General features: G+C 41.0%; 1 protein-coding gene and 1 long non-coding RNA gene across 3 annotated transcripts in view; one reads left to right on the top strand and one right to left on the bottom strand.

The window, feature by feature from the left end:
• The window catches only part of LOC124119560, an 82,263-nt gene extending 72,402 nt beyond the window's left edge, over nucleotides 1-9,861 (bottom strand). The window contains exon 1 of the mRNA XM_046482113.2: nucleotides 9,652-9,861. The gene's annotated coding sequence lies outside the window, so the exon portion shown is untranslated. The remainder of the gene's footprint in view (nucleotides 1-9,651) is intronic.
• Nucleotides 9,862-21,101: 11,240 nt separating this feature from the next.
• On the top strand, nucleotides 21,102-24,377 carry LOC124119569. 2 transcript variants are annotated; one of them, XR_006858670.2, is made up of 3 exons: nucleotides 21,102-21,204; nucleotides 22,065-22,495; nucleotides 24,256-24,377. It is a non-coding gene; the product is annotated as an uncharacterized LOC124119569 (long non-coding RNA). The 2 variants fall into 2 exon arrangements; XR_006858671.2 differs by having other exon boundaries at nucleotides 21,121-21,178.
• The last annotated feature ends 850 nt before the right edge of the window (nucleotides 24,378-25,227 follow it).

The raw sequence follows: 25,227 nt of genomic DNA, 5'->3' as shown, positions 1-25,227 counted from the left end.
GTGATAGGAGGGGGAGGGGGGGTTATGTCCGCAGTGCTTGTCAGTAATGGTTTATGTCCGCAGTGATCGGGGATAATGGTTTATGTCCACAGTGATCAGGAATGATACGTAATGTCCGCAGTGTTTGGGGGTGATGGTTTTGTCCGCAGTGCTTGTGAGAGGTGGTTTATGTCCGCAGTGCTTGGGGATAAAGGTTTATGTCCGAAGGGATTGGGAATGTTGGTTTATGTCCGCAGTGGTCTGAAAGGATGGTTTAGGTCCTCAGTGTTTGAGGGTGTCCGCATTTCTTGGGAGCGATGGTTTATGTCCGCAGTGCTTAGGAATGATCGTATATGTCCGCAGTGATAGGAGGGGGAGGGGGGGTTATGTCCGCAGTGCTTGTCAGTAATGGTTTATGTCCGCAGTGATCGGGGATAATGGTTTATGTCCACAGTGATCAGGAATGATACGTAATGTCCGCAGTGTTTGGGGGTGATGGTTTTGTCCGCAGTGCTTGTGAGAGGTGGTTTATGTCCGCAGTGCTTGGGGATAAAGGTTTATGTCCGAAGGGATTGGGAATGTTGGTTTATGTCCGCAGTGGTCTGAAAGGATGGTTTAGGTCCTCAGTGTTTGAGGGTGTCCGCATTTCTTGGGAGCGATGGTTTATGTCCGCAGTGCTTAGGAATGATCGTATATGTCCGCAGTGATAGGAGGGGGGAGGGGGGGCGGTGTCCGCAGTGCTTGGGAGAGATGTTTAGGTCCACAATGATTTGGGGGTGATGGTTCATGTCCCAACTATCGTAAAAGTTGGCTTATCTCAACAAGGATCAGGAATTATTCCGCAGTGATAAGGCGTTACTTATATATTCGCAGTCATTGGGAGTACCGTTGATGTCTTCAAGCATTTTCGGAGATTTTTTTATATTATTTTATGTTCAGTAGTGCCACATGTACATACTGCAGCAATGTCATAACAGGCCCATTCAAGTAAGCAATGAACACAGAACAGCAATTGGGGGAATCGAACATGGGTCTTCTGCGTAACGAGTAAGAACACCACCATGTAGACTAACAGATCGGGATATTAGTAATACAATATAGAAAACAGCGAACAAGTGAAATCAATCCTCTCTGGAGGTTTTCTGTATGGGCATCGATTTGTCCCGACTATTTTATATACAAACGTGCATGGAAAGGTAGCTTTTATCAATACATTGGGTGGTTTAAAAGTTGTGAGACTGACTTTGATGGGCCGTGTTCATGGGAGTTGGTTGCTAATTATCTTCCCCTCATAATCCCCTCCGAGGTCCACACAAAATGCGACCCGTGAAGATTCCGGGGTAGAATAGGTCTTCAGCAACCCATGCTTGCCGTAAAAGGTGACTATGCTTGTCGTAAAAGGCGACTAACGGGATCGGGTGGTCAGGCTCGCTTACTTGGTTGATGCATGTCATCGATCCCTATTACATGGATCGATGCTCATGATAGTAATCACTGGATTATCTGGTCCAGACTCGATTATTTACAGACCGCCGTCATATAGCTGGAATATTGGTGAGTGTGCCGTTAAACGACGAACCCACCAACCACACAATATGCTGGATACTGGAGAGGTCCTCCACTGGTATAGAAATCTTTCTTCAAGTGTGGGAGTATTCAACGACATTTAGCCTTGGTATTATCACGGTGTTACATAGAAAGATTAGCATCACATTGACCATTAATGGCCTGCCTTTCGGAAGGAGTCCACAAGAAGGAATCTTTTTAAATCACAGAACACTGAAGTCTTCACCTTGTCAGCTGATGGCATGGAGTTTGCCTTCTTCAGAGGAGCCGTTGGATGTTTCCACAGCTTTGAGTGTTGTTTAGTCTCTGGCTGATAGTGGTATAACACAACTCACCCACGGTTACAAATTTATCAACAAAATCAGCCGGGTCGGCTTCAAAACGACGTTATTTCTCACGAGAGGTGATGAACCTGGAGCGTTTCTTCTCACTAGTCAGAAGCCTTGGAACCCAGCGTGCTGAAACCTTTTTCATGCCCAGTTCATTTCTCATTTCTCCTTTTTAACAAGAGTGAGTGAGTGAGTTGGGTTTAACGCCGCTTTTAACAGTATTCCAGTCATATCGCGGCGTGTCAGCTTAATGTGGGGGGGAAAGCCCGAATTGATGCAGGTTTCAGACGTTTACCACTTCGGTGAAACCCACGAGCACGGGTATGTTGCTGACAAACCTAGAAACATAATTGGGGCGAAACGGATTCGAACCCACAATCATAGGTTTCTGGCGTGCCCAAGGGACGCAACTCTGCACAGCGAATCGCGGCGCCTTAGACGACTGGGCCACCCGTGCGCCCCCCCCCCCCCCCCCCCCCCCGTGCGCCATCTATATTGATCATATCACGTATTTTATCAACATTTTCCTCAGTTGCAGCAGTCTTCCTGGCCCTGGGTCATCTTCGAGGCTCTCTCTTCCCCTCTCGAACTTTGCTGCCAACCTCTTAACCAGTGGCTGCCCACGTCTTGACGCCATTTCTGCATGGATGGCTCTTGGAGTTGGCCCTCATTCAGCAGGGAAACTTGATGACAGCATCGTAGCCAATTTTGTCCATTTTCATCAACAGAGAATACCTCGTCACTTTTATGCCTGAAGAAATAGAGGGGCGGTCGGGTAGCCTAGCGGTTAAAGCGTTCGCTCGTCACGCCGAAGACCCGGGTTCGATTCCCGACATGGGTACAATGTGTGAAGCCCATTTCTGGTGTCCCCCGCCGTGATATTGCTGGAATATTGCTAAAAGCGGCGTAAAACCATACTCACTCACTCACTGAAGAAATATGCTGTGTATTTGGTTCAAATGCAGCCTGTAAGCATGGGAAGGATTGTACTTAATACATGCAGACTGTTAAGTGTGTACTATACATCCTTCGTTGGTAGGTTCAGAACATTTCAACACCCCTTGTATATGTGTACAATAACATATCATTTACAGCACGTAGTTGGAATAGAACCGGAGTTATAGTTGTACATATAACAGTAAAACAAATGAAAATCGATAAAATTTGCAGGTGGTTGAAACAGACATTTACGATTCGCCTATTTCGCGTAAGTTGCAAATTTCATAGAATTCTTCAGATAATGGATCCGTGAATCAATAAATAATATTCACTTATAAATTCATGATACACAAATAAAACACGTGAGCGTTGATTAACACAAAATATTTCGTATATCAAAAACACCAACGCCATTGCTGGGCACGTCGTTCTCCGTGAAACAATGCTGAATCCAGAATGAAGGCGTTAATGATTCGGTGATCTTAAGGTTTCAATACTTTATAAGTTCTACCTTTTAAAAGAAGCTGCTCTAATGAAACGAGTATTTTCTAAAGATTGTGGAAAGCCACACCACGTCTTCTGTGACATCAAAGACCATAAAAAAGACATTCCTGAATGCGTTATTCAAAGAATGTACAATATCGTCATAGAACAGCATGAGATGGTCGTCTCGCTGTCGCCAGCATACTTATTGCAGATTCCTGTCGAAAGGGGCGCTTTTAATAAATTACGCATTTGATTGATCTAGAAAATTACCAAAACCCTAATGTTTTTCATCACGCCATTAGAGATTTGACTGATACAGAACGGCCACAAGTAAGTGTGCATGTCAAGCTAGCAGTTATTACAATCCATGAACTCTTTTTTTCATTTTTCAAAGGCAATACAATTAGGTGGAATACCAAAGAAATGTTTTATATCTTTATAGCTCTATTTTATGGTTATATGGTTAAAGTAGATAATTAAATTCGTTAAATAGGTTTGTCATCTTTTGTGTTAACGGCTATAAAGGAGACGTACAAAGTCATTTTGTATCAGTTATTTAAAGATGATCAAAACCATGTAATCTATACGAAGAGTAATAACCACATTGTCGGGCTTTAAGAGATTACGTCAAACATATCGCCAGACGAAAACAAGATTGATAGTGTTGTGTTTTTTGTGTTTTTTGTCGATCCGATATTTAATCCAAAATGGAAACTCAATACATAGACGCTGTGTCTGCTTGACAAAAAAAGTTATTCCTTCAAGTTCCCAAAACGTTAGGATAGTGGTTTTACGATTATGTTTCATTTGTTTGTTTGTTGTTTAATCCGTTTACATGACGGTGATCTGACAGTCCAGTGAAGAACGTCATGAGCATCGACCTACACCAGCGTCAACAAGCATGGTTTGTTGAAGCCTTGTTCTAACCCCGGATTTTCAAGGTGTGCATGTGTAGAGGGAGGGGCGTCTATAAAATCTGAGTCTGTTTCAGCATCGATTCGCGATTGTGAGTGAGTGAGTGATTTGGTTTTAACGCCGCTTTTAACAGTATTCCAGTTATATCGCGGCGTGTCAGCTTAATGTGGGAGGAAAGCCCGAGGTGATGCAGGTCTCAGACGTTTACCACTTCGGTGAAACCCACGAGCACGGGTATGGTGCTGACAAACCTAGAAACATAATCGGGGCGAACCGGGATTCGAACCCACAATAATAGGTTTCTGGCGTGCCCGAGGGACGCAACTCTGCACAGCGTCTTAGACGACTGGGCCACCCGTGCCCCCCGATTCACGATTGTGAGTGCATATTACAACATGTACAGTTTGTAAATGGAACTATATTTTAAAGTTCGATTATTTTAAGAATGTGATAGTTTGCTATAAAGGTATTATTCTCCTTATGCTTTTTGCATATACATCTAATAGGAATCGAAAATATGCATTATACTCGCTCCCATTATAATGTTTGTATTCCAAATATGTGATATTTAAGATACGGAAGCTCACTCGGCTAATACTCAACATGACACAAACATAAAAAAGTCCTCTTTCTTATTTAATTAAAGCACATTATAAAAAATACATTTTGCATGAGAAGTGTGTGCGAAACTACGCATGATACCTTCGTGTACTTTATTTACTGCCGCGTGGTATCTATCTTACTTCTATTTTGGCTGAATATCGCAATTGGTATAAAATGTTCGTGCAGCACCCACTTGTATGAACCGTGCTGCATGCAGTATACCTTGCGGTATATAAATAGACTCCACGTGCTTGCTCAAATAACACTACCATCCCAACTGCATCTTGCATAACTACTTCAGTAACTCTATATCGAACAATTTTGAAAGTGCTTTGTTATATTAACCGTGTCATCAAACAAAAATGGTTCTTCAGACAGGCTTCGACACTTTGGGTTACGAATAATACCTGGACGTGAACGATTTATCATTTATCCTAATTCAGAATTTAAAGGGATACATACTAATTTTACATTTGCCTGCCAAGGAACAATTACCAGGAAATGAAATACACCTTTCCAGCTGTTGCTGTTAATTGGGAATATCAACAAGGATGGGCACCAACAAGGCTATGATAGTACCATCAGATCTATTAATTTCACGTTAGACAATTGAATGAGCATAGACGCACATGCATAATTTGTTACAACTAATAACAAATTCAGGAATCTACCGACATTTGGGCCAGTTCCTAATCCAGATGATGGGCGATGTCATTAGCATAAAGATGTGCATGAACAATATGTCTACTGTCACGTACATAAACAATTTCGGTGTGTTTAAAAATACGTCAACAGGTCAACTGATCGTGAGATCGCGATTGTATTTTAACATGTTTATCACATGAAGAGTCGGTGGGGTAAGTGGTTCAAGTATTGGCCCGTGTTTAATGTCCCTGGGATATTGGTAAAAGTGGGGTACACCATACTCACTCACTCACTCACTCACTAATCACATGTGACAGTAATTTCAGCTTGCACAACAATTTTGTCTCGCAAGAAAAACGACGTTTTATTACTTGTTGGATTGCTATTTAGCAAAATGTTAACCTACATATACATAAATCTAAAACGCTTCAAATGTTCATGTGCACAGCTGATGAGGGAGAAATGGTGGAAGCGTTGGTGCGACCACAAGCACGGATATAGAGCTGACAAATGATAAACCAAGAAACATAATCAGCTGAATTCGAGCCAATGATAATAGTTTCCTGGCACAACTAAGGTATGTAACTCTGTTTATCTAAATGTGGCGCCAAAGGTAACTGGAGTGATTGGGTTGGGCGTTCACTCGTCACGCCAAATACCCATGTTCGATTCCCGAATTTGATTTTGATCTTGGGTATTGCTTTCATATAATACACACTCAATCATCTCATCAATGTCAGGTGGTTCTAAAAAGCTCGAGTGGTAAACAGAAGTAAGGTGGATTGAATGTTGACCACTTTTGACGAATATCCTTCACTGTAAACCGTAGGTCTACGACTATTACACCTAATATACTTCATCAAAGACTTGTGCAGATCGATGCTCATTATATCATGTGCACAGCTGATGAGGGAGAAATGGTGGAAGCGTTGGTGCGACCACAAGCACGGATAAAGTGCTGACGAATGATAAACCAAGAAACATAATCAGCTGAATTCGAGCCAATGATAATAGTTTCCTGGCACAACTAAGGTATGTAACTTAGTTTATCTAAATGTGGCGCCAAAGGTAACTGGGCCCCATGTGCCAACTGGGGTATTGGATACATTGGCTTTTCATCTCTTGTCATCACAGGAAATCTCTACATTGTGCAGTTCGACATGTGACAAGAGGAGAGGGAGGACCTTGATGGTTAAAATGTACATGGGTTTCACAGACTGAAGAACATTCTCCGCGTCCTTTCTTCAAATTTGTGAAACCCGTACTCGTTCGACATCGTACAGTTCGATACAAAATTCTAGATAACACGACTCCAGTGTAATATAACTAATTTAATAAATTGAAGCCCCCTTAACGAAGATTGTCGTTCAAGTTAATTCTCATCAGCTGTTGTCAACAGTAGGTAGGCCCAAAGACAAAACCGTCTATAAAATAATCATTCACCACTATTGAACGCAACCAAGCATCTCGTTAACGATCAGAGAATATCGATCTGAGGTAAATGTGATCAGGAAATCAATACGGGGGACAGCTTCCTTATATTGCATGGACATATGATGTCCTACCTCCCTGTCTAACCTACATAAACATGATTATAGAGGGCATTGTATGTTGTTTGCTCTAGTTGTTTCAGTCCTCTTATAATAACCTATATTATTATGGTATAATTATATTTATTATATATATCACAGCATACAACGGCAGCGAGTACATACAACGCTGATGAATCGATTGCTTCTAACAAAGGTCCTCTTTTCTTTAATATGTCACAGCGTGCAATTATTGATTATTCTTAATTGTTTGCTTTTGTTATCTGTTATTTGCATCAATATTTATCGCTCTGTTTTTATTACATCTCCAACTAGTTGTGAATATTTTGTAGAAATCTGAACAAACGTCAATAAAACTGGACCCATCTGTTACTCTCAAACAACAGTGATAATAGTCCATGACCCCTATGAAGAAACTTGACACACCCCTACATATTCCCCACATCCCCACCCATATATACAATGAATTAAAACAAGGACTGGTCCGCTCGGGGCAATTATACTGCGTGTGAGGTGGGTATCCATGTTAATCTCTCGTATGGTATCTCAGTTGGCTAGCACGACAACACCAGCATATGTCCGTGCTAGCACACGCCGCCACACCTGCATGGTCCGCCTCCTTGGCCTAGTGGTAAAGCGTCAACCCGGAGAGGAGAAGGTCGTGGGTTCGATCCCGGGCTGAGTCATACAAAAAGTCGTAAAAAGATGATACTTGTTGGTACCCTGCCTGACGCTCGGCATTAAGGGGCTAAAACAAGGACTGGTCGGCTCGGAGTCAGTATACTGTGTCTGAGTGGGGTATTCATGTTAAACTGCGGCATGATATCTCGGTGGGCTAGCACTATAAAGTCGGCATAAGTACGGACTAGTACAAGCAGCCACACACACACACAAACACACACACACACACACACACACGCACGCACGCACGCAGGCACGCACACACACACACACAAACACACACGCAAGCACGCACGCACGCATACAAACACACATACATGTACGTCGCTATATAATTGCTATTATCTTTGGCGCGACGTAAAATCCAATTTCACCTCAGCTACATGTATAAGAGATACATGTGGTGTATGTGATTGACAGGTCATTATGGCAAATGGCGACATCTGTATCACTACCTACATTTTCATTGGAATTTATCTGAATAACAGAGCCACGTCATGTAGCACGGCGCCTGGATTTAAAAATAAGTTATATACTACAATACCACACAGCCCGATCCTTCAATTCATTAAGGGTCTATTGGTAGCACTAAAGTTATACACGAAAGCTAGTCCGCTTGTTTCGATACTAGTAAATCAATTTTCTCTAAATAATTGACATACGCTCCAGTTGGATTTTAACATTGGTATCAACCCCTGTTTACACAATCGACGAACTCCTTTAAAATGTGGACTATCACATCAGCATCAGCTGGCGTTCTCTGTATAATAAACACAAACCTATTTGATATACGAGGATGCATTTTTTACCATTACATCTGCAGATATTAATACATAATATCGACCATTTCCTACAAGCACACATATCTTGTATTTTATCAGGCTGTGCGTCTGTCATTGTTTTGTAAAGGTTGGTAGACTGTACGCGGGGTTATTAATGATACATATTGATTATTCTGTTTTGACTGGTTGTTATGATTTGCATTCTATCATATGGTAATTCTAATACTGTTTCTGTCATATATATGGATATTTATTCTACACTCATATTGACGTTAATGTTAACATATAATATAAATACAAATGTAGAATATTTCCTTATAGAAAAAATAGTTTACGTGTGTGTTGCGAGAGAGAGAGAGAGAGAGAGAGAGAGAGAGAGAGAGAGTAAAATACAGACAGAGACACAGAGAGAGAGAGAAAGAGAGAGTGAGTAAGACAGACAGAGACAAAGAGAGAGAGAGACAGAGACAGACAGACAGACAGATATGTAGACTGACAGAGAGGGGAGAGATGAGAAGAGTGTGTGTGTTCGTTCGCATGATTTCCACAATAACAAGTTACTTTAAAATAGTAGGAGCACACGGTGCATATCATCCCGTAGTTAAATATACTATAACAGACAGGATATATTGTCATTTATGCAAATCAATATATAGATACATAACTATAGAGTATTATGACATGTAATACTATAATATTATTTTGCCTTGTGTCGTTAATAATTATTTCCATACCAACATATGACAACAGTATACAGTATCACATATTCCTGCAAATATACATATCACCTCAAAGGATGTTACACTTATATATATTTAAGTAGCACGTTATTGCAGGATATCAGTGACATGTTACAAATGAACCGTTTTGAAGCAAAACAACCCTGGACATCTTGGATTTTAAAAATATGAACATTTGGGTGATGGACGATCTGAAGAACTCAACACGTTCCTTCCTCCAACATAACTTCACAGACGTGATTTGTACAGATATTTTATCTGTAGGGACACTTGAGGCTGTGAATAGAAACTTGCCGAGGGCGGTAAAGATCACAGCAGATGAGAAGAAGCTCCCCCAATATGTAAGTGGTAACAGATTCAATTATTGATTGAATCGCCGACACTTTGAGTCAAAGTTTGACGGAGACGAGTCATGAATTAGCAAAGACACACTCACCTCTTGTAAATATTCCAAGCATTTAGCCCGTCACATTTTCACAGATTCCAGAGCTTTTCGTTATCCATTCATTGACTCGGTGCTACAGATTCAACTGGAACAAATGTTAACTGCCTCCACAGCAGCTCTGTCTAATTCAGGCAGCATCCTTATCGTCTGCCGCTGAAGACTGGCGCATGCGCAGTACGCCTCTTCGCCGTTGACATGGTTACAAATTTGTAGGTCTTCTGCAAGCGAAGATAGCTGTTGAAGAAGGGAGGGAGGAGAGCTCAAGCGGCAAGCAGGCCTCTCTCACGACGCCAGTGGGGAAGGAGAGACCACAGGCATGGATTGTCTTATTGAAATAATGGCAGATCGTTGATGGTATACTACATGCGGGCGGGCTGTACGGTACTTGGGAGAGATTGACTGAGGGCTTCTGCTCACTGCTTGCGGAGCGCACACCATTTATATTCAGTGGGCGAGCTGAACACGTTGAAGGTCTTTGAGTATAAAATGATTGTTATGTAAGGATTTAAACATGAAATGCATCAATCTTGTCTCAAAACGGGACATGTGTACTGAAGGATATTATATTTTGCTTTGATACATGGCTGTATTCTGGTGAAATGAATGCACGGATGCAATGAAGCCAGAAAACCACGGAGAACGATATTGATTACGACCCGATCTTTATGATAGGGATTAGATGCATTAAAAAAACTCACGCAGATCGATGCTCATTATATCAATCACAGGATCGTCGTGTCCAGACTCGATTATTCACAGACCGCCGTCAAATAGCTGGAATATTGCTGAGTGCAGCGTTAAACAACAAACAAACAAACCAACCAACCAACCCTGACCCGAACGAAGTGAATGCTGCTTTTCGTCACGGTCAGCAATATTCCAGTAAATGAAACCTGGGTTGATAGCATGAGCAACGCGACACACCGTTGAGACACAATCAACTGAAGTAAATCAGACATTTACCCCTGAGTCGTATTAATACATTTCATTCTACCATGACTTTGGAAATTACTTGATTCTGATTAGCGACTCAAATGAATCAAATCACTATAAGCACCTCTGAAACAGCCGATTTGACGGCCATATTACCACGGATGCTAAGTTCTAGAGAAAAGTATTTCTTACTTGGTCATGCAACCTGAAATTGTCTTTAGTGGTAACATTGGCCCAGTCGTCTAAGGTGCCGCGATTCGCTGTGCAGAGTTGCGTCATTTGGGAACGCCAGAAACTTATGATAGTGGGTTCGAATCCCGGTTCGCCCCGATTATGTTTCTAGGTTTATCAGCACCATACTCATGCACGTGGGTTTCGACAAACTGGAGACTTGTATTACTTCGGACCCTACGACTCCACCCACCCACCCCAACCCCAAATTAAGCTGACACGCCGTTATATAACTGGAATACTGTTAAAAGCGGCGTTAAATCCAACTCACTCACTTCACGTTGGCTTACAGATTTGCTGTGCTACACATTTGTAATCGCGGCATGTTTTTTGTGAAGGTAAACTATTATGATTTAAAAACAAAACAATGTTTGGGAATGTTTGTTATTGGCTATTATCGGTGTTTCCTTAATTGGTATACATGTACTGAAAATACTGGACTCAACCCATGCCGCTTCAATGAATATACTGGTTAATACCAAAAAGTTGGCATTATATTTGGTCAAGGTAGTATAGTGATTAATATGCTGGGTTTTCAAAGTAGATCAAGTCTACCTGTAGATTTAACAGTTAAATTGATTTTGAAACCTAACACGCATCGTAAGTTTATAAATGTTAAATTTATCTAGCATAAATCTACAGGTAACATATGTCTATATTAAAAACACACTATTTTTATCTCCTAATAATAAAGCTGAACGTAACGATTGGTATAAAAAATGCACGTTTTTGCATCAACGTGTAGACAGATGCTTTGTTGGACTTCAAGGTCGATTTTTGGTCGATTCACCAAACCAACGCATTGAAATAAAGCTTATTGTCCGCATGTTCCGCTGTGAAATGCTGGGAATTAATAACAGAAATATCGACCCAACCCCCTAACTTGTGAAGCAATCGACTCAATGAGATCCTGTGTATGATATCAGCAAATCTGTTGAAATGGCAACTAGCATTTACCGAAAATTGAAAATCAGGGTTATTTTTAGGCTGACACATTCTTCATTCACATAAATATTTTCGTGAAAAAGATAAATATTTGTAATTAAAAGATTGTGTGGATAAACATTTATCGCTTTTGATATATTAACAAGTCAGCGACTTGTCTCGGAGCCAAATTACTTTTTCATGCAAACTGGATGTGGTTTCTCAGCAAGACGTCTTCAGTGTGCTGCCCAAGTGAGCAAGGAGTTGTGTACGTAGCTGCTGCAGCTGGAGCAGATAACACGTGGGCCCGGTCTCACACAGCAATCTTAGCCTTATAACTGGAAAGGGGGGCACGGGTGGCCCCGTCGTCTAAAGCGCCGCGATTCGCTGTGCAGAGTTGCGTCCCTTGGGCACGCCAGAAACCTATGATTGTGGGTTCGAATCCCGGTTCACCCCGATTATGTTTCTAGGTTTGTCAGCACCATACCCGTGCTCGTGGGTTTCACCGAAGTGGTTAACGTCAGAGACCTGCATCACTTCGGGCTTTCCTCCCGACTAGCCGTGATATAACTGGAATACTGTTAAAAGCGGCGTTAAAACCCAACTCACTCACTCACTATAACTCGAGTGAGTGAGTGAATGTGGTTTGACGCCGCTTTTAGCAATATTCCACCATTATCATAGCTTCAATGGGCTTCACACATTGTACACATGTGGGGAATTGAACCCGGGGCTTCGGCGTGACGAGCCAACGCTTTAACCACTAGGCTACCCCACCGCCCACTATTTATTGGAGAGCCCTATGACATGCGTGTCGCTAAGATTACTTTGCGGGAAAGTTCTCTGTTTGTATTTTTAAATTTAAATATAAGGCCAGATAAGAAGTCTCGATTATCGATACGAAGACCGTTAAAAGCGCTCGTAAAATATATTTAGATATTTGATTTGTAAATGAAATTTTCCTTATCTATCATATTTGACTCAGTCTTTTCACTTTCTGAAAAAATAGTAAATCGTTTTCCGACCACTGTTTACATAAAAATGGAATGTGTTATGATAGTAAGGAACTACAATAGAACAACGAGAGTCTGTGTTTATTGTAATAGTCTGTGAAGATTTGCGTCCCTTAGATGCACAAGAGTCCGTTTGCTCAATGTGGATTCGAATCCAAGATTCGACTAATTTTAATCATTGGTTTTTAACAACCCATGCTCGTCGGTTTCATCAAAACGACCTGTATCACTTCAGGGTTTCCTTCCAATATACAGCAATCGTGTATGTCGAGTGCCTACTTCCAACAATAAAAATGAGTATTTATCAATCAGTGAATATCAGACATCTGTATTATTCCATGTACAATGATTATCATTGAAGTGTATCAGTGTACGAACTATTGATATCGGTCGACAATGTGAATCCACGAAAAATGAATATATCAACTACATGAATCCACATTAAAAAAATTTAAGACAACTGTATCAATGAACGCATAATGAATATCAAACAACCGTATCTATCAACGTACACTAAATATCAGAGAACTGTATCAATCCACGTACAATTATCATGAGTCGACAGTGTAATTCCATACAAAATAAATAGGTCAGCTTTATCAATCCATATTCAATGATTGTCAGACAACTGCATCAATCCATGTATAGTGATAATCAGTCATTGATCCACGTGCAGTGATTGCAATGATTGTCAGTCAATTATATCAATCCATATTCAATGATAATCAGACAAGTGCATTAGAGAAAAGTACTTCTTACTTGGTCATGCAACCTGAAATTGTCTTTAGTGGTAGCCATGGCCCAGTCGTCTAAGGCGCCGTAATTCGCTGTGTAGAGTGCGTTCCTTGGACACGTCAGAAACCTATGATTGTGGGTTCAAATCCCGGTTCTCCCCAATTATGTTTCTAGGTTTGTCAGCACCATACTCGTGCTCATGGGTTTCACCGAAGTGGTAAACGTCTTAGACCTGCATCACTCCGGGCCTTCCTCCCAAATTAAGCTGACACGCCGTGATAAAACTTGAATACTGTTAAAAGCGGCGTACTAAACCCAACTCACTCACTCACTATGAACGGCGAATGCTACCGGTAGCGAAGGACAGGCTTCCCTTTTCACGAAAACATGGTGTTATCTCTGCTTGTCAGTTGTCCATTCATATAATTTCCTTTTCGCCAAGTGGAATTTGTTTCGGCAGAAAATCTAGGATGGTTATTCTCTTGCATTCTCATATTTATGAATATGGTTTGGGTTTTGTGGGTTTTATTTAATTGGGATCAACAAGATATCTTCCGTATTGTAGGGGCGGTCGGGTAGCCTAGTGGTTAAAGCGTTCGCTCGTCATGCCGAAGACCCGGGTTCAATTCCCGACATGGGTACAATGTGTGAAGCCCATTTCTGGTGTCCCCCACCGTGATACTACTTGAATATTGCCACAAGCGGCGTAAAACAATACTCACTCACTCACTCTTCCATTGTAGGGGTGACAGGTAATAGTGACAAAAAACGGTTTACTAATTTATTAGTTTTTAACTTATTCTTCAGTTGTACTTATGAACCAGTTGGTCATAAGTAACATGGCTGAACTTGACCTGCTTCCGTCACTCATCACTGTCCATGGCTGCCAAAAAAGTTCTTCACGGTAACAGTGCCGTTTACAGAATGCATGAACCCAAAGGAGTGCCCCGATCCGTAGTTACGTACACCATAAATACAACAAAGGTTCATAACAAGAACACACCTGAGCAAAGAAATCCTTTTTCCAAACATAGTTATTTTTCACCATGTCGTTGCATGATACGACAAAACAAGGTACCTTTAAATTATCACAGCCAAAAATCGAAGCTTATCAGACTACCGTTGTAGGCTATAGAAAAGAAATAAAAGATTGATTACATTTGAGGACAACAGCTTAGGAGTATAATAGTGACAGATTAACACCCTCATTCTAGGCAGACATCTAATGTAACGGGGTACCGTGTCGCCGTCGACGTTGCATCGTGACGGAGGAGGGTGAAGAACGTCCACAAACGTGATTACGTCCCTAATTAGAGGATTTCCTCTCGAGTTGGGAGCCCTGTCACCTGTCTGGATGAGATTTAGCTTGTCAGTGGGCAAGAGCCGGAGAGAAAGTGATGGAATTTTCAAACGTAATCAGCTTAATTCAGCGTTCGATCGACGGGCTACAAACAACAATGGTAGCTGCCATTACACGAGAATTCAAATTCATTGGACGTCTCAGGATGAAACACGACACAATTCCCGTTTCTGGATTTAGACCTCACGAACATGCGTTTCGACGCTGGACAAATTGGATTTATTTTTTACTCCATGAAAAAATAAATTGGCGTAAAGTGGAGCTGGTAGATAGATGGTGTTCGGAGTTCGTGTTAAACACCACATGTCAAAACCAGTCCTGGGTATTCATTGCGCTGTTCATTACTGTATTTATTGGATCTGTCAGCTGTTCGATAGGATGGTTTAACATGGATGTGTTGAGACTAGGGTAACTAATCCATACAGTATTTCATTGATTTCTCATGAACCCCCAGATGCAAACTCCACTGCTCAGCACGATCCGTGAATGTTGTATTTATTGAAATGAGAAAAATAAACTCCAACAAATGCTGTCCCTTGTAATCATCCAAAACTGGTTAGATGTGAATGAGTGGCTCTTGCTTTAAGCAATAGTCAGCGATATTTTATCGGTATCACGGTAGTATGTTAAAAACGGATTTTGATTAAAAAGTTAACCAACATTCAGGATACGATGACACACTAATGCAGATCAGACATTGTGACCATTCGATCCATATTTGTCCGGGGTACTCCGTAAAAGCTCCAAAATCTCCACTTTTCACAATAGTGAGTGAGTGAGTGAGTGAGTGAGTATGGTTTTACGCCGCTTTTTGCAATATTACAGCGATATCACGGCGGGGGACACCAGAAATGGGCTTCACACATAGTACCCATGCCGGGTATCGAACCCGGGTTTTCGGCGTGACGAGCGAACGCTTTAACCACTAGGCTACCCGACCGCCCTTTTCACAATAGTGATACATGTATATGTAAATTGTATATATTGATCATACGTCAAAATTTATATCGATATCGACGGTTGACATAAATTTAACTTCGCGGGAACGGACGTCATAACTCAGAGTTGTGCCGAGTTGTCCATTTTGCTTGCCAGAAAATTCAACATTTTGTCTATCAAATCCAGTGTACATAGTTTAGCAAGCCTGTGAATGTTCTATGAAGGATGTGCGCCGCGGTGTGATGCCTGTGTTTATTGTTAGACAGCTGGCTCAAATAATGACCTGTTTGAGTGAATGAGTTGGGTTTAACGACGCTTCGAACCCACAATCATAGGTTTCGGGCGTGTCCAAAGGGACGAAACTCTCCACAGCGAACTGACTTGGACGAAAGGGCCTCCTGTACCCCGATATCGTGTGTGAAACAGAGACATTGTTTTATTGTATTAATGGTAAAATTTAACTGTTATAACAATATTCATTTAATTTGCAAACAGACAAAATAATATTTGAACAACCTGGCTTCAACCTGTTGGTGCTGTCAATTGGTTCGAGTATTTGCCCTTCTTTAACATTGTCATTTCCTGTCTTGAACAATACCATCTCCAGGGAGGCACGGTGAGCTACTCAGTATGTACATGTTTAAATGACGTCAAACCTTGTCAATAACTAATTGTGTTACCACTAGTAGTGTTTGCTGCGTTCGGCATAACGGCATCACGTGACCACAGGAACGTGTTGTATCAGCATTGTCTATCGATCCCCTCGTGCTGCACGTGCTCTACGGTACACGGATGTCACGTGCGATATATTACCATTGATAAATATCCTGAAGATTTGATTAGGCTTTTCAGCAGTCTTGACCTGCCTAATCATCAGGTGTTCGATTGATGTGCTAAAACTCGTAATCTTCCGACTTGCATTAATTTTCATCATATTGACACACCACTGAAGATGAACAGAGCGGGTCCTTGATCTATACCGTTCACGCGAAGTAGAAATAAAATTTGTCAATGCAAGGGAATCGCCAGTCTATATTATCCTCCGTAACAGATTCCATTTGACATTAAAGGACAAAAAAGCTGAGAAAATTAAATAAATAGACCATTGAAAAACAGGGATGACAACAGGTGTTCGGGAAGCTATTCAGTCGACTTTGCGATCCCATTTATAATATATTAATTCAAAACATTTTGGTTATTGTTTATTTATTCTATTGTCGGTTTCGTATGTCAGCACATTGCTTTTGTGATACAATAAGTATTCTCGTTTGCAAACTGATTTGTTTAGAGCCATTTATTTGATTTTCTTAATTTTGACACAAAAATGTCCAATTTACCTCTAAAAAACATATCGGCCACCAAAGGAAATCATAACAACCATCATTTTTTAAAGCATAAAAAGTAAAGGAAAATGTGGTTGTGCTTTGCTCCTCTGTGGGGAGGGTCTAAACTAGTCTGTCTTACAGACCCTGATACAAATATATATCAAATACAGCCCATGCAAGTCTATAATGTTTGGCAAGTCTAGATCACTGCAGTATCAGTATCAGTATCTGAAAATGAAGAGAGTCACTGGGCTCCTTTTTATTATATTTTTATTAAGATAACTAAACAACTGTTTTTTTATGTACGATATGTTCATTTCAGAGACTAGATTTTAGTCTAGGTCTAAACCTGAAATAAGCCGCGTTTTAAGGGTTGGATGCTTCTCTGATAGAACCACAGCTGTGTGCACATATACTGATAGAACCACAGCTGTGTGCACATATACTGATAGAACCACAGCTGTGTGCACATATACTGATAGAACCACAGCTGTGTGCACATATACTGATAGAACCACAGCTGTGTGCACATATACTGATAGAACCACAGCTGTGTGCACATATACTGATAGAACGAAATAAGCTGAAAACTTGATAAGGAATCCGTGAATGTATAATGTAATGTCACAGTTATCACCCGTACAAATGTATCACGAGATCAAGACGTGGACTGAAAATAGACACACACCGGGGAGTAGAGGGGCAAAAGAAAGTATACCGAGTTTGTTTTTTATGTAACTGAAAATAGAAAACTGTTGTTAAATTTCATCTATTTTTTTTATCTATATAACCATCACTCATTCCTGCAACAGTTTGTAAAAGTAATCTGTGGCTGGGTCATTTTGTGTAAAAATGATTTGGTTCAGTGAGGACCGGGATAAAACAATAAATTTGCATCCAGATGTTTGAAATATTGTAAATTTTTGTCTAAAGAAGCAAATTTATTGTTTATCAAAGATATGATGTTTAAGATACCCATTAGCAGTTGTGTATTATACGAAACTTTTTAAAAGATTAAACGCTTTAAATCAAATTATATATAAATAAATATAAGCAAGTAGAATGTTGAATGTTGACTAAACGCTAATCAGTTTATTTCTTGGATACAATACGCTAACTTTAGATATTTTCAACTGAAAATCAAGCATATGATAAAATTACCTGAGAAGTGACGTTTCCTTTCCTCAGTGTAATTGAAACATGGGCCCCTTTCCACAAAACGACCGTTTGTCATATGTATGTGTGCGTGCGTGCGTGCGTGCGTGCGTGCGTGCGTGCGTGTGTGTGTGTGTGTGTGTGTGTGTGTGTGTGTGTGTGTGTGTGTGTGTGTGTGTGTGTGTGTGTGTGTGTGTCTGACATCTAGTCTCTGAAATGACCATATTTTACAGATAAATGCAGTTGTTAAATTATAGCTGTAATGTAATACATGTATTGGACAGATTTGTTTCGCTCTTTAGGTGAACTATTTGTGAAGACAGTGTTTGGTTTCCCCCGTGGAGATAATCCTTTCATGTGATTTATACTGGCAAAAATACTTTCAATGATCGAATGATCAACCAATATATCAAGTCTTTGAATGACATTTAGATGAAATAGACAGAGAATTTATGTATGCCAACGTCTTTATCATGAGGAACACAACGTTTCGGGGAATAAATAATATACTTACTCCTTCATCACTTGATGATATACTCCGAAACGTTGTGTTCCACATAATAAAGAAGGTGACATTCTCTTCCTTAGCCTTTATATCATATTCACAGGTACACTGCATCATTAATCAAATTTAACGTCATAAATGTCTTCTTTTTTTTAAATCATGTCGTGTTTCTTTAAATTCCATTTATAAAGGCCCAAAGGCATAATCTCCGACAAAGACTGCTACAGCACGTTTATATCACACAATAACTACCGTTATTTACCTCCTCAATCGCTATGCGTCATTGTCATGTACGCTCCTAAATGTGTATGTACATATAAGTATTTATATCGCGCAAAAAGAAAAAAAAACATGCGGGGCATAATCGTTGTAAAATTTATTTGCGGATTTTTACCTTAACATGGTTACCTCCCATTTCAACCAGACACTAACAGATCACAAGGGGGACTGTATCACCACCGGGACATCCCTATCACAATGCTCAGTCCACTGTATGACCCCCATACACGCCTCGCTACAATCACATTAGTGCGAATCAGTTATATGACTGTACATTGTACTTAGTTCAAACAGAGTTGTTGTGTACGGATGTGTTTTGTATTGATGCTTTTTGTTCAAATATCAAACACTTGATATACAGGGCTGCAACTTGCAATTGTGTTTTTTAGATGCTGGAAATACATTTATACATATATTACCAGTTTCTTATATTATAAAGAGATGAGCGGTGAGAAAATAAAATATCTGTCCGTCTATCTGTCTGCATGCCGTTAGTCGACTCTTACGACAGGCGTTGGTCGCTGAAGACCAATTCTAACCCGAACCTTCACGGCTTGGCTTGCAGTGAGCGGTGAATCAGATCAGAGGAGGTGGATGCATGTGCTCACTACGGAAGGTAAATTAATAAATGCAGTTGTCTGGATGCATTAGGGTACATTATGAAACATGTATGAAGTGCTGGACTTGAAAGTTGGTTGGTTGGTTTGTTGTTTAACGCCGCACTCAGCAATATTCCAGCTATATGACGGTGGTCTGTAAATAATCGAGTCTGGACCAGGCAATCCAGTGAGTAATATCATTAGCATCGATCCACGCAATTGGGATCAATGACATGCATCAACCAAGTCAGCGAGCCTGACTACCCGTTCCCGTTAGTCGCCTTTTACTGCAAGCATGGGTTGCTGAAGACCTATTCTACGCCGGATCTTCACGGGTCTGACTTGATAGAAATGAACCCTAATATACCTACAATTTACCGTTAAAGTAGGTTTCAGTGGGTTAACATTAACGTTGGTTTCAGTGAGTTACCGTTAACGTAGGTTTCAGTGGGTAACCGTTAACGTAGGTTTAGTGAGTTACCATTAAAACAGGTTTCAGTGGGTTACCGTTAAAGCAAGTTTCAGTGGGTAACCGTTAACGTAGGTTTAGTGAGTTACCGTTAAAGTAGGTTTCAGTTGGTTACCGTTAAAGCAGGTTTTGGTTGGATACCGTTAACGTAGGTTTCAGTGTGTTACCGTTAACGTAGGTTTCAGTGAGTAACCGTTAACGTAGGTTTCAGTGGGTTACCCAACGTAGTTTTCAGTGGGTTAACGTTAATATAGGTTTCAGTGGGTTACCGTTAGCCTAGGTTTCAGTGGGTTACCGTTAGCGTAGGTTTCAGTGGGTTAAAGTAAGTTTCAGTGGGTTGCCGTTAACGTAGGTTTCAGTGGGTTAACATTAATATAGGTTTCAGTGGGTTACCGTTAGCGTAGGTTTCAGTGGGTTACCGTTAGTGTAGGTTTCAGTGGGTTCAAGTAGGTTTCAGTGAGTAACCGTTAGCGTAGGTTTCAGTGGGTAAACGTTAGCGTAGGTTTCAGTGGGTTGCCGTTAGCGTTGGTTTCAGTGAGTAATCGTTAGCGTAGGTTAGCGTGGGTTACCGTAAGAGTTCGTTTCAGTGAGTTACCGTTAAAGTAGGTTTCAGTGAGTTACCGTTAAAGTTATCTGCCAAGGAAACCTTCAAATTCGATTGAAACCATAGCATTATCAGCAAACATTTAAAACTTCATACAAAATCAGCATCTACCCCTATCAGCCCAAAAAGTGCAACTTTAAAATAATCTCCGCAGTGATAAATTAAAATTGACACTGAATACTTTAGACCCAAAAAGGCTGCTCCTGGTGTTATGCGACTGATCATGACATGTCAGAAGCTATATAAATCTTTGAGCTATACAACTTTAAGACCTCCTTACTCAAAAGAACATCTCGAAGCGAAAAAACAAATTAATGCCATTTGGCTTTAATAAATGATACCGCAACAATCAATCATATCTCACAGTGTACGTATATATATCAAATCAGCAGATGTACTCAATCGTCCCTGTGTGAAGACTTGTGTGAGTCCCTGGTAACAAACAAGGTAACTATCCTGTGGTAACAAACAAGGTAACTATACCGGCTGTTGGTGCCCTGTGACGATCGGGGTTAGAATTGTTTTTCAGCAACCCTTGCTTGTCATGAGAGGCGGCTATGCTTGACGTAAGACGAACGGGATTGGGTGGTCAGGCTCGCTGACTTGGTTGATGCATGTCATCGTATCCCAACTGCGTAGAACGATGCTCATGGTGTCAAACACTGGATTGTCTGGTCGAAACTCAATTATTTACAGATATCTGTCATATCGCTGTAATATTGCTGAGCGTGGGGCTAAACAACAAACAAAAGACTTGTTGTGGTTACTTTGTGTTGCTTACTTTTATGCGTTTGCTTTTCTCAGCTTGGTCTTCTGTGCATACTGATGTCAAACACTGGATTGTTTGGTCGACATTACCGAGGTCGGATTGTTTTCGGAGAGTCAGAATTATTTAAATACGGTTATATGTTAAAAAGGCTGACATAATGTTGATATCTCATATAAGAAATATGCGACTCGTGGTCGTTTTTTATCGTACAATTAAAGATTGCGGGGAGAATATCAGTGGTTTGAATCCCGTTTCTTACCCCAGTTATGATTCTGGGTTTTGACGCATCCTGCTCGTGATGAAGAGATACTAAGACCCAATTTGATTTGAAGATAGTTTTAATGCTAAGGCGACTTTAGTGCGTAGGGGTGAGTTTAGCATAATTATAATACAGGATAATTGTCAGTGTCGTTTTGTCGTAATATTTATATTGTCATGCTCCGCGATGTATATCACTTTCTGAATAGTTAATAAATTATTTTTTTATTAGTAGTAATTTTATTTTTATGGTTATTTATAATTCGTTTTATTTTTATTTTTATTACAATATTTCTTTCGAAACAGGGTCAAAGATGTTGAAGCTGCAATTCCTCATCCTCCTTGTCGTCGTCACTGCCGTCGCCGTTGCACAGCATAACTTCGGTAGTCGTTATCAAGGTAACTCCGCTAGTCGTAACCAAGTATACAACGGAAATCGTTATCAAGGAAGCTACGGTCAAGCAAACCCTAGTTACCAGGGAAACTACGGCGTTCGTTATCAGGCAAACAGCGGTCGCGGTTACCAGGGAAACTCCGGTAATGCCAACCAGGGAATCTACGGTAATACCTACCAGGGAAGCTATGGTAGTAGTTCCTATGGTAACAGGTACCAGTTGATGTACAGCGACTACGACACCCCCGATCATCTCGATTTCGACACACCCGACTACGGAAACAGATATGGGTACTACAGCTAAGGCTTTCGGTCTGAAGGTTCTGCATCCGTGAGTTTGATGGTAAGACTTATTTAGCGCGAATATGCCTCACATAATTTCAGATCTGTGTTCAGGATATACATGATGATAATGCATCCCCGCCCGCCTCACTCCCAAATATAACGTCAGTTTATTCTTCTCATATACCTACAGAAAAAGAAAATCGCTAAGTGATGGTTTAGTTGATGAAAACACCATGTGCTGGAATATTGCTCAAACCGGCGCCAAACCATTGATTTCTTAGACGCACCCACCCTAACCCCACCCCCCACACATCCCTCCTCACATCCATCCAACCCTCGTCACGCACACACACACACACACACACACACACACACACACACACACACACACACACACACACACACACACACACACACACACACACACACACTCAATCACACACACACACACACACACACACACACACACTCACACACACACACACACACACACACTCAATCACACACACTCAATCACACACACTTACTCACAGAGCACAGAGGACTGGTCTTCAGCAACATAAGCTTGTTATATATATAGTATGGATCAATGTCCATGAGGGCGGTCGGGTAGCCTAGTGGTTACAGCGTTCGCTCGCCACGCCGATGACCCGGGTTCGAAACCCGACACGGGTACAAGTGTGAAGCCCATTTCGTGTGTCCCTCGCCGTGATATTGTTGGAATATTTCTAAAAGCGGCGTAAAACCATATTCACTCACACAATGTTCATGATGCCAATCACTGGATTGTCTGGTAATATCAATTATTACCTACCGCCGTCATATAGCTGGACTATTGCTGCTTGTGGCGTTAAGCAACAAACAAATAGACACGTTTTATAACATAAACAATGGCCCTTATAAAGCTGCCTGGATATATATTTTAAAGCACCATTAAATGAAATGGTCAACAACAAAAATCATTTGCAGTTGGCAAAATGAATGTAAGATTTTCTGTCGTGCAAATTAGTAAACTATGACATTCTTCATCAAGCTGCATTTGCGACAGCCTAATCTATGTCAATACTTAAATAAATGACCCTCCTCAAATGTTTATATAAATTTTGGCGATCATGTTTCTTCTTTCTATGACCCTCCCTGTGATGCTTTTTTGTCATCATGAACATCTGACACAAAGTGAGCACAAATTATGACAAATGTTTCTTTACCTTTATAAAGATTTTAGAAGCCTCCAGAAATATATAATATTCTTACGACCCTCAACTAGATGTAATCATCACAACCCCTCATCGTTCTGTGCAACTGTTCTCAATATCTCAACAGGATGATCCGTACTAGAATTTGTCATTAGCCATGAAATTGCAAGTGAGTATGGTTCTACGCCGCTTTTAGCAATATTCCAGCAATATTACGGTGCGGGGCACCAGAAATGGCCTTCACACATTGTTCCATGTCGGGATTCGAACCCGGGTCTTCGGCGTGACGAGCGAACGCTTTAGCCACCAGGCTACCCGAACGGCCCCCAAGAAAGAAACCGTATTTTCGATCAACAATACCAATCAAGGTTGTCTTTCGATGAAATGAAAGCTACCTATTTGAAGTTAAGGAATTTTTGAAGAGATAGATGTTTCTACATTTATGTTGATTTAAAAGCGATGGACAAATGGCATGTCCAACATCCTGCAATGGTAGTTTCCTTTGTTGACATATAGAACAGCTGATAAAAAGATGAAAAACGATGATCGACCTGAATGAGCATGTTTAGTGACAATTAACAACCTGATGTTTCCTCTCCTTACTCTGTTTCCTCAATCACAGAGTTTTCCCTGACTTCACACATGAGGACCCAGATTGACGAGGGGAGAGGACCGCGATACAGCCAGCTAGTTCCCGTGATACAGTATACAAGCCTGTAACTTGGAAATAAAATACAAAATGTATCTGTTCGCTTGAGTATTGAGTATGACATCATATTATAATCCATTTTGTGTGAACTGCCGGGCAAAAGATAGTATGTCCACCATGTTTCATGGGTGGTTAAATATGACACAAACAAGAAATGGTTATTCGATGGTGATGTATTTGTCCGAGAGAACATTTGCTCTCAGTTGGAAGCAAATAGGGAGGACGAAAGACAAGGTGAGGTGAGGTGAGGTGAGGTGAGGTGTAACGTCCAAGGTTTATTGCACTTACAAAGCGACGTGTGTGTGTGTGTGTGTGTGTGTGTGTGTGTGTGTGTGTGTGTGTGTGTGTGTGTGTGTGTGTGTGTGTGTGTGTGTGTGTGTGTGTGTGACTGCTTGTAATTGTCCGGACAGTACTACTGAGATACCGCACTTTAACATGAGCACCCCACTCAGACACATTATACTGACTCCGAGCCGACCAGTCCTTATTTTAGCCCCTTAATTGCGAGCGCCGGGCCAGGCCAACAAGTACCATCTTTTAACGTCTTTTGGTATGACGCGGCCGGGGATCGAACCCCTGGCCTTCCGCTCTCTGGGTTGACGCTTTACCACTAGACCCCAGAGGCGGAAGGCGGAATGACGGAAGACAAAACTCAAGGGTGAAGCTAAGGGCGACAGTAGCCAGGTCTATTGTTGCAAGTTGAAAAAGTCGAAAAAGTACCTGTTGATAGTAATCACGTGACAGAACGCACACCGGGGCCGACTTGTCAATGCACCCAGTGCGAAGACCCGATCTGTCACTTATATACAGGCAAGACGTCGGCGTACACTACAACGCAAAAGTCTTTTACTTTATTTCGCAAAGTTTCCGCAGAGTGTTTAACTG

The sequence above is a fragment of the Haliotis rufescens genome, unplaced genomic scaffold (assembly GCF_023055435.1).
Source record: "Haliotis rufescens isolate VD_foot unplaced genomic scaffold, xgHalRufe1.0.p SCAF_12, whole genome shotgun sequence".
NCBI lineage: Eukaryota > Metazoa > Mollusca > Gastropoda > Lepetellida > Haliotidae > Haliotis > Haliotis rufescens.
Note: the sequence above shows the minus strand (reverse complement) of the source record. Positions and strands in the feature narration are given on the sequence as shown.